Consider the following 17,581-nt stretch of genomic DNA (forward strand, 5'->3'; position numbering starts at 1 on the left):
CACCCTCGCTCAAACTAATTACAAGGCACCACTCCCATCATTATGGAGCATAGCAAAAATCTGTGGAGCAGTAAACTTCAAATGAGGTGGAAATAATGTATTCTGCGTGCAAGAGGCCCGGGTTTGCTAATTTGACATTTCTGAGGCCAGTAAGCTGTAGTAAGGAAACGGAGACATCACCAGCAGGAATTAAGTTTAGGTCTGAAACTGCCCTACCTGACATAATAAGGGCACAGTCAGGAGGCAGGAGATGAGCTGGAGAAATAGTCTCTCCTCATTTCATGGAGAAAGACATAGCTAGAAGCAAGTTTTAAGAAGGGATTTGAATGGGGAGCGAGAGGGATCCTAGCAAGCAAGGGAAATAAATCCCACGCATAGGGGGGCATCGTAGGAGGTGGGAAGAGACAAACAGAGAGGAAGTGTGATACAGGCAGTGAGAAAAGAAGCAGGAGGAGCCGAGCTATGAAGAACTTTGAAAGTGAAGAGCTTGGCTTTGATGGAGAAGGGGATGAGAAGCCAGTGAAGGGATTTAAAGAGGGGAATAACATGCCCAAAGCTGTGTATTAAAGCCCTATAACCAGCACTATGCACTGCATGTTAAAAGTTGTCTTCACAAAGGCCCAGGAGGGATGACAGGAAAGCTTGAGATAAGTCCTTCACCTACTAAGAACTAGAAGTAGGGATGAAGGGGGAACACTGTTTCAGCCAGGGACAGACCTTTCCCGTCTAACACTCTTTAGAAGAGATAACTTGAGGCCCCCAGAACCCATGAGCCTGGGGAAGGAATAAACAGGGGTAGGGCCTGAAAGTAACTTGTTAAACCAGCAAAACATTTGTTTGTGAAATGGCTGCTTTACTAGTCATTACCTGTATAGTTAGAGCATTGAGAATGGCCTAAGCATTTCTGACTGAACTCATTCTATCTACACGATAGTCTTGGAAGGTAATTCTCCCTAGATTTACAGTTCTGAGGTTTCACCTATGGCCAGCATGACCCTCAGACAGCTATATCATTTCTTTGATACATTGGCTAGAATGTTATTAATTTACCAGGACAAATTCAATTACTGAGTAATTACTCAGATTATTCATTCATGTGTCAGTGTTGCAGGATCAGCCTATTAATCTGCCTTACTGTTCATGATACTCCTGAGACACAAGGAGTATCATAGCACAATACTACGGAATTATTATATGGTATATTAGAAAAGTACTGCTGCAAATTTATTACATGCAACCTACTTCTATTCGCACCAGATAAGAAACTGGCTTCTCTGTAAGACGCATCTCAGCTTGGTGAGGACTTATGGGAATTCTCCTACTATTGTTCCAGCACCAGTGCAATTCCAAAGGTGCTAGCAGTGGTGAGACCACTAGATAGACCAGATACTTGCGTTTCAACCACCTTATCATCTAAGCCTCCTCTGAGCGTAACCTGTGGTGTTCAGTGATCTGTTTGTGTTTAAGGTGCTCGTATGAGCTTGGCGCTAGTCTATGTCCAGTTCCAACTGCTGTGCGTAGCCAGTGCCCCATTCAGCCCTTCTGTCTGGCAAGCTGAGTCCACAAAGGCACAGCCCCCAATACCACATAATTCACATCTACTCTATGTGGCTCTCTGTCACCCTCTAGTGGTGGTTTGGCCACATATAGAGAGTGATGATCCTGCTACAGACTGGACTAATGGAGCTGGGTCTTTTAGCTCTGACAGTGGAGCCTCATGCTTTAAGAGGTCCCAGATCTGATCCCCACTGCTGATGGGTCACCCAGCGGTGTTGCATTACATGGAATAGCTCAATGGTGAGCCTTAGTGCAAAGAGAGAGAAACATACTGATGGGTGTCGAAAAATCTAGCTGCAATCTAGTGAGCTTTACTCTCCATGAACATCTTTTGCTCTTGTCATGCCTCATGTGGTGGTGCTATTTTGCGCTAAGACAGTGAGGACTGTAATGCAATAGGGGGAAGGGAGCTTAGCTATCTTGCTTCTGTGGTTTCTTGTCCATTAGTTTCCTTTTATTGTCTATTGCCTCAATAAAAATCCAGGAAAACTAGTTCATGGTGTGAAGAATCTATATTACAGGATACTATAAAATGTTATTGGCTCTAACTCTTAGATCCAGTATCAACAATCTTGGGTCTTGTGATGCTGCATGTTTATCATTCTGTGATCTCACACTGGGACGGGGAAATTTCAGCCAATCCTATGCACAGCCCTAACCTGCTGCGCCCTACTCCAAGCTAAAATAGCTTCAATTTACATGACCTGGCCACTGATTGCAGCTTATCAGGGTATTCCACTCCCAATAAACATCTTGTTTTCCTGTGAAGAGCTGTTTTGGCTACACTCCTTAGCCATCTTTTGCTAACATCCTGGTCTATGTGTAAAACTTTTTATTGATCATATCATAGCAGTGCTGCTTCTCTACACACTCCCCACAGATCCTGACTTCACAAAGGGCTTTGATATGGGGAGGATGAAAGGTTCTGTAGAAAACCAATTTCCACAGCTTACTGTTATTGCAAACTCAGATATCGCCACATCTTGCCCCTCAGGGAACAGAGCATGGGCTAGTGATGAGAGAAGGGGGCTAGGAGTCCAGTTTTTTATGTCACTCCCCAAGTGCGACTGAGTCTGATTTTACCCCAAAATGCTAATGGTCCAAAAAAGTCTATAGAAATGTTAAAGAATCCAGGATGGGGCAGCAAGTAGCAGAAAGTCAAATTCTTTGAAGAATGCAAGAGGCTTTACTATTAATTATTATTATTATTATTTATAATTTATACTAGAGGAGCATCTAGGAGCCCCAGCCCTGGACCAAGAGCCTATTGTGCTAGGTGCTGTAGAAATGCAGATATAGCGGCACTTTTCCTGATTACCTGGAAGCGCTGCCTGAAGCACAGACTTAGAACCACTCTCATGGAAAAGTCCCATCCCACGAAATAAGGATTAAACCAATAGGCTTCTAGAGAAATGTATTGGGGTTTCATAGAACTCACTCTTAAATACCGATGGAACGTAACAGAGAGTAAGGCCCTTTCCACAGTGACTGTCACCTTCATGAAAGCGAGTGAGCACAAACACAGAGATGTCTTTCACATGAGCCTTTCAGGATTCCAGGGGGATAAGCTTAATAGAGGCCACTATGGCGCATCACCAGTTGTTGTTCAGGAAGTCAAGAATTCAAGTCATAACCAGCTATGACTCAGAGCTGTTCTGGATTCATTGCGATAAGAAAGAGCAGCGTCTGTTCTGAACTGTGTTACCCTTTGTGACGGTGTGTTTATCACTGGCAACACCTCACTGCTTCATATGGTAACTTATGCCAATTTTAAAGGGACATTGACGTGTTAAAATCATGGGCCTGATTCACAACCTTGCCTGGGACTGAGCTGGTGCAGCCAGGACCGTGGGATTGTAGTGGCCCTAAAGCTGCCAGAAGGAAGGAGCAGCAGCAGAAGCTGTGCACAAAACCCACTGCAACATGGGGCCCTGGACATATAGCACAGACCTCCCACCCCAATCTGCTTTTTAGTTTGGAGGGAGACAAAAACCTTTCAGGCTGCCTTCACATATAATTAAGAAGCACACCACCTCCCTCTCCAAAAAGAAAACAAAAAGCAAATACAAGACAAACAAAAAACAAGCCCAGTTTTTCCCCTCTGCATGTCAGAGCTAGGAATTCTTCCCACACAAGCCATTTTAATCTTCTCTCTCCCTCAAGGCTACACGCTGCAGCCACCAAACTTCTGGCTGAGCAGGACTGGAGTCCTTGCAGAGTCAGTCTGTGCACTTATTACAGGGAGTATTGTTGAGCAACCTAAGGAACTTTCCTCTCTCCAGGGCATAAGAAATCTGGATTCTTCAGTATGCAAAACCCCTGGCTGTATGGGAGGAGGAAGAGACCAGAAATAGAAACTGATCCCAGGTGTCAACCTGGCAGATAGGCATTTCTTAATTTTTTTTTTTTAAAACCCAGCCACATAGATTCTTGTGACTATATGTGTTCCTCATATTCATTCATTTCAAGACCTAGTCCAGAGCTCTGAGAACAGGCCATCAGCGTGGAAGTGTTGTGCAAACTAACACTTGCATATTGATTACACTTGTCTTGTGATAGAGTTCCACTGCCTCCAAGCCTGCATTGAATTGGCCTCCAGCTCACTTCTGGTAGTTAGACCAATGAGGCTGCGTGTGAGGGGAAAACTTCATGCCTGCCGGAGGCTTGTCATTTGAGAGGGCACCCTCACCCCCATGTCCCTCCAAACCATGCCCACAGCCCTGAAGCCAGCTGTGCAGCACACAGACTGGCCAGTCCTGATCTGGTAGGAGATGCACCAATTTTCCACATTCCCCTGAAAGCTTTTGTGAGGAAGGCTTCAGCAGAGCCCTGACTGTACAACAAAAGCTGTCTTACCCTGTCCAAACCCCCAGGAGTTCCAGGGTAGCAGTGGAGTGAAGAATTTGAGTTTCTGTCCCAAGTCCATTTACTCAGACTTTGCATGCAATGGGTAAAGGACAGCACCATCTGCCCCTAAAGGAGGTGTAAATTACTCCACTCATCTCAAAGGCATGTTTACTCTGAAGTCTAATGATGTCGATTCAATTGTCAACATTGCGAATTATTTGGGGGCCTCACTACCAGGGACTCCCTTGGATCCCTAGGGGAGGTGGGAAGCTACATGCAAAAGATGACACTGTATTATTATTTCCATTGCAGTTCTCAAGGCCAAGAGGGGATTATGTAGATCCTTCATGGCCCATCTACTTCTCTCCTGGGGCTCACTCTGCCTCTGCTCTTCCCCCTGCGTGGACCCAAGGAGTACCATTATGTTGATAGAGGAACGGCGTTGCCAAAGCAGCTGGACTGCCCTTGTGGACAGGAGTAGGTGGGATGATCTAGGCCAAAGTGTTTGGTCTGGTTGGCTTCCTGTTTTGAAAGATACTGCTCCATATTCAGAGGACTGTCTTTTAAAAAAAATACACAGCAGTTTAACATGGGGAGGGGGGGTGAACCAGACCTTTAAGAGGAGGCTGGAAAAGTGGGCAGGGGTTTGGTAATTTTTCAGACTCTTTTTTTTCTCACTGCCTAAGATCAACTCTTGTAAATTTGAAAGTGAAGTCTGTTTTCTCACCAGTGTTTACCCTTCCCCTGTGTGCTTTAGTTGTAGGGCTGTGATAATGAGAACTCTACTACTGTTAATTAAAAAAAAATCATTTGGTTTTGAAACAATATAGCTATTACCTGGACTTCGAAATGAGATAAGAAGAGAATCATATTCTCTGCCTCTGCATCCCTTTAATTCATCTAGGCAACAAACACCAACACGAGTTCCTTCTAGATGGTGTGAGCATCCTCATTTCTCACTGAGGTCAATGAAGCATGGAGGTCCCTCAGCACGTTGCAGCATTGTTTGGTTCTAACACAGCCGTTTTATAATATGACTCGATTTGCTCCTGCTCCAAGCTTCCTGCTTGGGTTACAGGACTGCAGCCCTGTGCAGTGGTATGGAGTGAACTGTGAAGCACTAAAATATTTGCTAAAGTTTTATTTTATTAAAATAGAGAACTCTCTCTCTCTCCTCTGCTTGCTGTTACAGTAAAATGGAGCTGAACAGTTACAAGCAAATCTAAGCATAGTTAGTTCCCCAGCCTGAGACTTCCCAGCTTGGAAAATTACAGGGTGAGTGGATTCAGCTTTTCCAGAGATCTGATTAATGAAAAATCTCTCCTACTCAGAGTGCACTTCACTGTGCAATGATATTATATATCTCAGACAGAGCGAGGGTGTTTGAAACAGGTCATTGTGCCTTTGCAATATACTTTAATGGACAGAATCAGCTCCCATTTAAATAACTGGCAAAACTCTCAGGGCTGACTCTTGATTGCTCTGTGGCCATTTGGTCAAGGTAGGCAAGAGTAAGGCCTCAATCACTACCCCAGGGCTACGGTCCTCTAGACCCACCTGCGGACCCAGCTCCGCTGCCCAGCTCTGTGTCACCTCCCGAGTGGATGCGAGATGGAGGTCGCAGTGGGTATTAGGTGCAAGGAAATGGGGACATGGCTGGAGCAGGTTGATGCCTCAGTGACTCTGCTCCTCCATAAAGTATTATAGGCCCTTTCAAAGAGGGGCATAACTTAGGAGAGTCTCAGCGCTTCCCTGCTTCCCCAGACCAGAGACGGGGCAAACAATTTCCTCACTGTTACTGCACAGCAGCACAGGGATGAATCTGCCCTGCAGACTGCAATGTGTGGTGCTACAGGACAGCATTCCTATGCCCTGCTGATTAGTTGTTACTGCTGACAGAACATCTTAGTCTTTATAGATATATAATTTTGACAGATATTGATAATATTGATTTTTATTTGGAAGGTTTTTTATCAATTTACATTTTCACAGTTGCATGAAATTGGTGGGGGGAGGGTCAGATAATTATTTAAAGTTGAGATTCAAAAACTTAAAGCTTGATAATTGTTAAAATGTAAATTGTCAATATCACGTCAAAATATACTAAGTGAATAGCCTCAAATCAAACTCTAATACAATCTCAAGCAGCATTTTTCTTATTTTGGCTCTCTGCAAATTTAGATCATCATCAATGGAAATATTTTTGTTGGTTTGTGTGTATGGTGAAATCAAGGTTTATTGAAATTTACCAATAAAACCCAAATCCTTCCAAGCCTACCTATCTACTGTTAGGGGAATTCATCCCTGCCTGGGTGCTAGGACTGTGCTGTGACAGTGGGAAAGCAGCTCTCGGGCTGTCAGCACTGAGGCAGGGTGGGGCGTGGGAGTGTTTAGATGTGAGCCCCATGCCTGGCTGACAGCTAGACTGTCAGTGCTGGCATAGGGGGTATGGCGTCAGCTGTCAGCTCTTCTGGGGACTGACAGTCAAAAGGCAATGCTGTGTCTACCTGGACACTGTATCACCCTAATTAAATCAACATAGGGACTACACCTCTCGTGGAGGTGGACTTATGTCATTGATGTAGTGGGCCACTTACTTCAGTGGAAGCAGCACTGTCGTGTAGACGCTGACATAATTAGGTTAACGTAAGCTGCCTTACGTTGACCTAACTCTGTAGTGTAGACCAAGTCTGATTCTTCTCTCACTTCACTGGAGTAAATAGAGTTAAACTGGTGTAAATGAGACAGGAGGCAGGTGGGCTATGATGGGGTGTAAGTCAGGGCAGAATTTAGCCTTGTATGTCTCTCTAAAATCATACATTGAGTTTTAGTGGGCAGCTTCCCATTTCTTGTTTTCTATGGAATCTCTAAGGTGTAATTCAGATTTTTTTTTCTTCCCAGAAAGGCACAATGGGGCCACCTATTCACTTCTCTATCAACTTTGGCCTGCTGCTCCTGACATGCAGTGCTGGGATTTCCAGAGGAAGCAATTCCCAGAGTTTCATATTATTCCACTCAAGTGGATTCAACAGCACATGGTTCCTTTGGGATCTACATCATTCTGGAGTTGGATTGTCGATTCCAATTAGCCCAGGAGCTCTAACCCACATCAAATTCTCTTTCTACTGCATCTTCAGAAGTGAAGTTCAGTTGGGTAACTAAAGTATGCCTTTCACGCTGCCGAGTCCCAAATGTGTGTTGCAATGTGTTCAAAATGAGAGTCCCCCCAAAATTACATTCAGGAAACTAAATATGCTGTAGGATTAATTCCTGCAGTGCAAATAACTCTTTCTATAACCTCAGTGACGTGATTCTGCATTTCTGATGGAAACAACTTTGCACCCTAAAAGAGAGGGGACCCCAAATTTGTGTGGAACGTAATTTGAGACTGGGACTCAGTCGCTCAAAATGTGGGACTGTTGGGAAGTATGAACTACAGAGACAGACAGAACGCCTGAAAGTTAAGTCCCTCCTCTGGGTCTTCCAGTGTGTCTTGTTTTCACTGTGTTTATGCTTCCGACTGTAAGCTGTCCAGAGCATCATTAGTTTTATGTCCCATTATAAGAGTTTAACAGATAATGTTATATTTCACTGTTTATCACTGAGAAAGGGTAAAATGATGAATTCCAAAAAGAAAAGCACAGAAAATAATTTATATTGCAGAAATGAATGGCCCATCATGTCATGCTTCTTCTGCCATTATTTACCACATTGACCTTCAGTTCAGGTCTATGTCCTAGATTATAAAGGTCTTTGTAATACATTTTGGCCCCAGGAAGCTGAGAGTTAGCAAACAGGGCAGAGGATTGCTGCTGGGACTGTAGATAAAGCCCAGCGAGAGACAGGAAGGAATCAGCGTCCATTCTCCTAACAGTGTCCAAATTGAAATGGAACTTGGCATTATTACATTCATTGATTGGTTGAAAAACAGTAGATGACAGGAGACAGCCCACTCCAGAGTCTGACTGCATAGGGAAGGAAGAAAATGGACCTTTGACTCAAGATATGAGAGCTACTAAGCTCAACATTTTTTTAAAAGGCTTCTCAAAATGTGAATTTAGAACTGTCTGAGGCAACGGATGATAACCGTGCAAAATCTGACACCGTTTGTAATGAATGAGCTCAGAATTCTCTAATTAGAGCCGCATTCGAAATCCTCGTTCAAGTACCCAGCTGCACTGACATCAGTGGGACTCCTCATGGGAGTGAGGATTACAGGATCAGGCCCTTAAGCTGCAAAGAACGGTTCTGAAGCCACTATTACCCGCTTTGCTTCCTCTCCACTTCCCTGAAAGCCTGACCCGCTGCTGGGCACACAGGCACAAGTGTCAACCTGGGGGAGTAATTCTGCTTTAAAACTTCTATTTCTGTTCTTGCCATTTATACCTGTCTTGTCAGATTTGCACCTGAACTTACCTCAGAGGCATCAATACCAGCTAATGTATAGTTCCAGCCTTAGGCAGCAAAGACTCCACAGCTCTCTGGTGAGAACACAGTGAGCAATTTTCTAAAGTACACTTCTCTTTAAATTAAAAGAACAGCAATAAAAGTCTTTCAACCTGGGGGCCGCACAAGAGTCCTTACCACAGAGATAAACTCTTCAGAGAGCTCGAAAGATCTGTGGACTTTATTCCTTTGGTAGGAAGAAGTAACTGGGGACTTCTTCAGATCCACAGTCAAATGTTCTCTGGACAGACCTGCTTGTTCTACCAGGGAACCAAAATGAAAGGTAGGCATAGTGTGGGGGGGTATAGGAGGGACATAGATCTAGAAACAGGCCTGAAATGCTAAATTTCAGGGATCTCATAAACGATGCTACTGTTTTGGAGCAGTATGATTTTTCATTTCTTATAATGTGTCGAGTAGACATTTCCATCTTTTCTGACATCTCTATTTTTGGAATCCTTTGGCATGTTCAGCCAAAAGCTATTTTATCTTCCCTCCCCTCGCCCCCTATGATTTTGTAATACTGTTGACCATTCTGGTTACCAATTAAATATTAAACAAAGAAATAGGCTGTTTAGACACATCAGGCTGCAAGGCATGTGCTTACTGATAGAAGTGAGATCAGATCAGCCCTTTTGATCTCCAACAGGACACAGTAACTACATAAACTTTGGAGGTTCAAATAAACAAACTCCAGAGACCTCATGAACTGGGTCCATGAGGTTAAATGAGTTGCAGTCACTTGTCCAGGTACTCACAAACTCACTTGAACTTTCAGACTCATTCGTAAACTGCAATGAGCAAGATGCAGCCTTCTTCCTACAATATAGCCATCTTACTATAAATGTATGCTATAGAAGGGACCATTATAGGCTATTTGAATAACAATTCACATAGATTGAATCACCTGAACTCCCATAAAATAAACGTATGCAAGGTTAGAGTCCCAAATGAAATTGACTACAAAAAGAGGATCCGATCTAAAGCTGCACAGAACTGTAGACACAGAAACAGCACTATTTAAAGGAAAGATCAGCCAGAATGAATTAGTGTGTGATGGAAAATGCCTCGAAATAACCCTGTACGCATTACCTGTATGTGAGGACAGACCTAGGTAGCTGACCAGGAAATAGTTGGAGGCGGGTAGTAAACACATGAACCTACCTTGTCTGTTGTGATGGTGACACACAATACAAAACCTGTACTACTGAGCATAGTGCTTACTACCATACTCAGTCCCATTGACTTCAGTGAGATGATTCTTGGCAGAAAGGGGTTTGCAAGGTTGGGCCCCAAAAGCATATGAGGATGATATATAACTCCGTGGTGTATTAAGCCATGTAGAATCACACATTGCTGGAGAGGGTCCCGCATACCTGGATCTTCCTTGTATATGTGGAGGATATGTAATGTACTGCCTTGTGCAGATGAGTGAGTGATGTTACCCATTAGTGGCAGGACCACAGAGAAGCTATGAGACCTATCCCTGCAACTAGCCAGGTTGTAGAGAGTAGTGTTTCCAAAGTGGAAGGACCACCAGGATTCTCAGCTTGGCTTTCTTCATGTGCATGCATACTTTATAAGTAATTATTTTTGTTCTCTAGAGCATGAATTTGTTAAAAAATGGTCACTGATTGCAAAATTCTGCATAACTAAACCACTGCTATTAGCTAAATTGAACAAAATAGCATAGAATACACCTCTGAACATTCACTTTAAAAACAAACCAAACAAGCCTTTTCCACTGAGTGGTGTGTGTGTGTGTGTGTGTTTCCCCAAGCAATCTGCTAGAGAGTGACATGATTACAATCCCTTGTGCAGGTCTGATTTCATCCAGCAGAGGGCAGTGGTGACCCACAGCCATTACATTTACAAAAGGCAGAAAGAAACTACAAATATTGGCAAAACTAGATATAAAAGTGATCTGTGACCTAAAATCCCACCTATTACAGCTATTACCAGACGTATTTGTTATTATTATAGAGACTTAAGATCACACAACCCTTACTATCTATGCCACCCTTACTTCTGTGCTGCTGCCTTCAGAGCTGGGCAGCCAGAAAGTGGTGGCTGCTGACTGAGGGCCCAGTTCTGCAGGTAGAAAAACAGAAATAAGAGTGGCAATACCATACCACACCATCCTTACTTCTGCACTGCTGGTGGTGGTGGCGGCTCTGCCTTCAGAACTGGGCACCTGGCCAGCAGCAGCCGCTTTCCAGCTGCTCAGCTCTGAAGGCAGTGCCGCCATCAGCAGCAGTGCAGAAGTAAGTGTAGCAGTACCACAACTCTCCCTCACTATAATTTTGCACACACCCCCAAAAAAACTCCTTTTTGTGTCAGGAACCCTACAATTACAACACCATGGAATTTCCAATTTAAAAGCTGAAATCATGAAAATTATTATTTTAAAAATCCTATGACCATGAAATTGACCAACATGGACCGTGAATTTGGTAGGGTCCTATCCAAAACTCAGGGTAGACTCCCCTTAGCCTACTCCTGGGACCAGCTTGCTTATCTGAGTCCTACCACCATCCCCCACAAGGGGGACCTCGGTCCACGAAGGTCACATGGTCTCCCCCATCTCATGGGCACAAGGCCCATCAGTAAATCGCAGGTCTTTTACTTCTGGGAAGTTTTCCTTTTCTTCTTTTAACCACACTGGGAACTGGCCACTGCGGGGGCCAGTGATTGGTTCTGATACACCCCCACCCACACTGCCTGATATCAGAAGTCCTGCCTGCCTGATCCAGTCCATCACATTTCAGAGCCAGATGTTAGCTGCTGCATTTGACAGAGGTATTCCATCGTCCCTGAAAAACTCAGGCTGGTTGTAACGGATGACCCTGTGCTGTACCACAGAACCACCAGTCTCCACGAATATTCTGGGAACCTCACAGTTCACACTCTTCCATGCCTTATTCACATAAGGTTCTGTGGCTGACAAGAAAACCTGCCTTGTGAGCATTTTTGACTAGACAAACCTAACATATGACCACAGTTGCTTAATCAACCTAACATCCCTGTTGGAGATCTCATCTATTTTGCATGTGTGCAGGATATTTCCAGTTGCTCACTTCTGAGAGAGAGCACCTTGTATTTTATTGCATCATACCTTAAGTGTTCAGATGCAGAGATAGCAGGAGACAAATTCTTTCTTTTACTTACTCTCAGTTAATTTTACTAGGCTAAACTGGGAGACTCTGAAACACTCATTTGTACTGGATTGAGCAGCAAAATGTGCTGCTGACAGTTACTGATTTATCCAGAGAATGGTATGGTTTAAAGAATAAGAGAGAATATAATTACATGTTTTAAGGAAATGAAAAAAGGTTGGTAAGCTTCAGAGTTATGACTTTAACTGGCAAAACATCTGACAAATGTCCTACTTTCTACATAGCTCCAAAGCTGAGGATGTGGTCCTTAGCGTCCAGGGGATTTCATTACATTTTGCTGCGTATTCAGGGAGGATTTAAAACCCAAGGAGTTATCTATAGCTAGAAGATCATATATTATCATTAAAGACCCTCAGATATACAGCAACTTTATTTTCTTTTGTGTCCAGAAGCAGTATATTTTTATCACTTAAACCAAGATTTAGTCTTTATTATGAAATATTTTACCATGGCTCACCAAAACTTTGCAGAGGCCAGGGGAAAATCAATTGTTTCCCCTCCCAACCATCAACGTTTGCCTATGCAGCAGCTAAACCCCATATTATGGCTTGGCTGGAGAGAACCAATTAAGTAGGGGAAGATAGTGGAGCATATGGAATCAACTTAACACATATAGAAATTAGCATATAAAAAGTTCTTTGGGAATTGGGATGCATTCAGGACACTTTAATGCTGTATTGTTTTTCTTTTCTGAAAGACACACTCACATTAGCCTGAGCAGCTTCAAGGTATTACTGATGGGCAGGTAGCACGATTCTCTCCAGAAATTTGTTGTAAAGTATGGCTTTTAAAAGCACTTCAGACTTGGGCTTTGACAGGATACAACCTGCTTGAAAATGTCTGGTAAGAGAGGGGTGTGTCAAAACGCTCAATGGTGCTGAAAGTGCCAGATAAAGACCAACCTGCAGTGGCTGAACAGAATGAAGGGGCAGTCTGTGGGGATGAGGGGAGAAATGGGAAATGCTGAAGCAGTGAAAATTTCAGTTTGGTCTCTCATTTTCTTAACATAAATCACTGAGTTTCTGCACTGTAAAAACTGGAGTCCTGTGTCTGAAAACAAGAAATCCCAGAGCATCCCTCTCGTGGGAGAACTCTACACCTCAGGGAACAAAATGGTGACTCTTGGTCCTCCACTAACCCGAGGCAGGTGTCTTATCATGAATGCACAAAGGAGCTCATGATCGCTGTCCCTCTGCCAATGAAATAAGGCAAAAGGGACCAGATTGTCTGGCCAGTATTAGGCTAGGGGAAGGGGCAGAGTGTACTTTCCTTGTAGATCTCCCCCCAACCCAACACACACACACTTTCCATGGTGAGCAGTCATATTTTCACAACACTTACCCAGTCTCTGCCTGTTTGGTGCCCCATCTATGTGGTTGGGGAACTCTGGCTGGGCACAGAGAGCTAACACAGCCTGACATTACAATAGCTCTTCCATATCCCCTTCTGCATTGAGGGGCCCCCTTTAAGGGGGATTCCAAGAGGCAGCAGCAATGTGGGGAAGCCCTGACAGTGAGGCTCCAAAGAAAGCTCAGTGCCAGAGAGCTGAACCGGGAGTTGGGACACAGAGCCTGTGAATGACAGGCCCTGGAGTCTAGTGAATCCCAGGGAGCCCCTACTCATGGAGTTTTCTGCTATCCAAATGTCCTCCCCAGTGTATTTCTACAGGAGGGGTAATCTGCCCTAAGTCTGGAAGTGAGAGAAGTTGTTAACATTTCCTGTTTTCTAATATGCCCATATCTCCTTTTACTGTTTGCATAAGATAGGACTGTGTGTTTAGGTACTCAGGCTTCTGTTTTCGTGAGTAAAGGATATATCTATAAAAGTTAAAGGGACTCTGACTTTTTCTTTGGACTCACTTAATCATACCTTCAAAACAATTTAAGCCCTCAAGGAAAGGCTACAATTCTATAGTAATTAGAGCTGGTAGAATTTTTTCAATCAGCAAATTTTCCCACTGAAAAATGGTGTTTTATTGAAAATAATTTTTTCCTTCCTAGAAAATATCACTTGTCCTTTTTTTTTTTCAGTGAGGAAATTTTAAACAAAACATTTTATGTTTCATACTAAATCAAAAGTTTTGCTTATTTCAGTTTTGGAAAACTGAAAATTATAAATTTTCTAAATGTTTTTTCCCTTCTTCCTTTTCCATCTTTCCTACTGAATGCAACAGAAAGAATGATGTCCAGGGCTTTATGAGTTTTCTTTTTTCCTTGTCCCATGCTGCAAGTTTCAAAATTTCCCCAACTCTGGAAAATGAAAGAGTGGACAAATTAAAACCAAAACATGGTAATTTTGCCACTCTAACATTTCAGAAGTTGAGGAAGTTTTGAGGAGTTACAGAGTAGAAAAAAGGAAAGTGTGGGAGTGTGGAGAAAAGAGCCTGAACATTCTTCATTTCATTGCACTCAATGACAAAGCAGAAAAGAAGGGAACAGGGTTATAAGAGAGAGGGGAAATGAAAATTTGCAAACTTCAGAAATTTGAAATTCCAAAATTTCTGAAATGTTGAGATTTCAAAATTCAAAATGGTTTGAAAAATAGTTGGTGAAAATTTTAGAAAAAAAAACAAAAAATTGTTCTGCCCCAAGCCCTGCAAAATGGAAACAAACTGAACACTTCAGAATTTCCCACAAAATTGATTTTTTTAATTTTTTGAACAGTCTAATATTCATGTTTTCTCTAAACACAGTGAAAAAAACTTAAATTGTACCTTTGGGCTGTTTATTCCTTGGCATTTCTATAACACCCTTCAAATTCTTTCTAAGCATTAATAAAATTTCACAACACCCTGGTGTAGATAAAAATGATTGTCCCCTTTTTAAGCTCTGTCCATACGACAGTTTACTATGCCTCTAGGTGGGCAGTGAGTTGGCTAAAATTACAGATTGTGTCCACACAGCACATGCAATAATCAATGTATCCTATCCACCCATATTAGTTGCATAGTATGATACATTGTTCAGTTCCTCCAATGGGTTAGGTACTTGGTAGTTTTGCTCTGTTGACTGGCACCTCCTAACCATGCAGCTGTAACAGATAAATCTCATCCTCCCTCCACCCATAACTCTGTCCCATTAGACATCCCACAGTGCACTTTTCCCTATGATGAGAATGCCACTCTGAGTGCCTGATCTGTGGCATCCCTATCTCCCATGTAAACTCAGAGCCAGTCAGCTTCCCTGGCTACATTGCTCAGTAGCTGCCAGCTGGTTTAAAATGCCTGTGACTTGTTTTGCTCTCCCACCACTGCCTGGATAGCTGAAGTTTGCAAACTGCAGAACAACTGAATCTACTTCTCTACCATTGAGAAGCTGAGAGAATATGCCTAGTGGAGACCAGGCCTTGCTTCCTGTCTGGAATGAGAACATCCAGACTGATACACATTGAGTCAAATGCAGTAGGCTGTTGACAGACACACAAAGAGAAAAGCATCCCTCACAACTTGTCTGTGTAAAGTTATGTCCCATAGTGGATGAATCAGGGAATTTGAGGTGGGAGACTGAATCACTCATCTCTAGGTCACTGACTTTCATCTGGCCCAGATCAATATGACCAGAAGTTATCATCTATCATCTGTTTCAAGGCCAGTTTGAAACAAGTCAATAGACACAGTCCGGTTGGTCTTGTGTCCCCATTGCATAACCCATGCTCAAGGTTGGCACTGTCAGTCTTGTTGGCAGTCCCAGCCAAGTCCCCAGTGAGCATGGAGTCTGAACTTCTCTTACCCCTACGAGATGGTTGGGTCTGAGCGGGGGTGGGGACTGAAGAAGTGGTAAAGCTAACAGCACTTCCGTTCTGTGGATAAACAACATCCACTTCTTTCTGATATGGTGACTCCGGCACCTTTAGCCAGCACTAAATTCACTGGAAGGAAATGGTAAATTTTGCAAGGGGAGAAACAGAGGAAAATAATTGTTGTTATAGAATCCTAGCTGACAAGCTTGGAAAAGGCCTCGTAGATCAAGCAGTCTAACCTGTATCGAGGACCCAACATTAACTTGCCACAAGCTTATCTAACCTTGTCAAAAACTTGTCTACCCATGTCACACTTTTAAGGAGATTGCTGTTATTAGACACTAATCTGTGATTGATTGGTATCTGGAGGTTAGAGCAGAGGCCGGGAGAAGGCGAGGAGAAATACAGATCTTCTTGAGATAAGGTCAGACTCTGCCACTCATGCTGCTCTCTGATGTTATCCAGACATCAATCTATCCATCAGCAACCACAGCAATGTCCTTGGAGACACCCAGGCATTTGATGCTCCTAATACTTACAAGTTAGACTGCAATGGAATTCAGTAAGAGACCTTTTAAAAACAACATGTCAGTATGAGGGAAGTGTGTTCACTTTAAAGTCTTATTCTTAGTACAGTCCTAAATACCATAGGACCCACTTACCTGAAGGACACATCCTGGTGCCCTATTTATTGTTCTGACAACTAACTGCATTAGAACTGCACACCTTGATAATCTTCTTACACCATGTGCCTGTGTCTCTGCAATGCTATTCCCGTTCCGTAAGCACCTGAATATCTTTGAGCCATCCTTCAGGGAAAGATTTACAACATATCTATCTTTAGTTTTGGTTTCATGGCATTTGTGCTGGGTTATTGGGAGAAGAGGGCTGGTGCCTGGTGCCTGGATAGAGCTGAGATTTTTTTGGAGGTTATGGTACCCCTACACAGGCCCCAGAATAACAGGATGTTTCTGTGAAAATGATCAGTAACCAAAGAGTGTAGACTATTCTAAAATGAAGACTTTAAAACTGTTAGCCTCCTACTGAGATGAATGAGACAGTTCAGATTTCTCTTAGAGCTTCTGTCATAGACGATCTACAGATGCAAGCAGACAGTATTGTATTAGGTCATGGTAGATACATTTTCTTCAGAACTGTCAGGACTAGACACATAATTATTTAAAAACAAAACCTTAAATTCTACAGAAGTTAACTGGGCCACCAGAGAAGGGATGCCACCATATACTGCACCAATACCCATTCTGACTCCTGCTCAATACAACTCTCGTGCCTTCTCTTGAGATCACTCTGTGGCTCTGCATCCCATATTCTTCATAGTGATATTATTATATGATATGATTATAGAGTAATTATGATGCATTTTATACAAGATAAGTCATGTGAGGTGTCATTGAAAAAGTTCTAATTTGCTGAATATGATTACCTATTTGTATGCATGTATCACTTTTGTATCTGAAGTTATGAATATTGACTATGTATCTATATTTCAAATGTAGTTACACCTGGGTGAGGCCCAGTAGGCAAGATAGTGGGTGGGGAAGGGCCTATTCAGGGTAATGGGCCATTAGGAAAAACAATAGGCCTTAGGAGAAGCTTATCCCCCAGCTGGTGAACCTTCCTGAGAATGCTACAGACTGCCTGTAAGTAATGGCTGCTATAACTCTACAAGGACATGTGACCAGGCCACATGATTCTGGACTCCATTTTGGAATGTCATTATTTTTCCATAAATCAGTCTGGGACCCAGGTTTTGAAACAAAGAGTTCCTGCCATATGCTAAAGTTATATAAGGTAGG

Source organism: Gopherus flavomarginatus, chromosome 9 (assembly GCF_025201925.1).
Source record: "Gopherus flavomarginatus isolate rGopFla2 chromosome 9, rGopFla2.mat.asm, whole genome shotgun sequence".
Classification (NCBI taxonomy): Eukaryota; Metazoa; Chordata; order Testudines; family Testudinidae; genus Gopherus; species Gopherus flavomarginatus.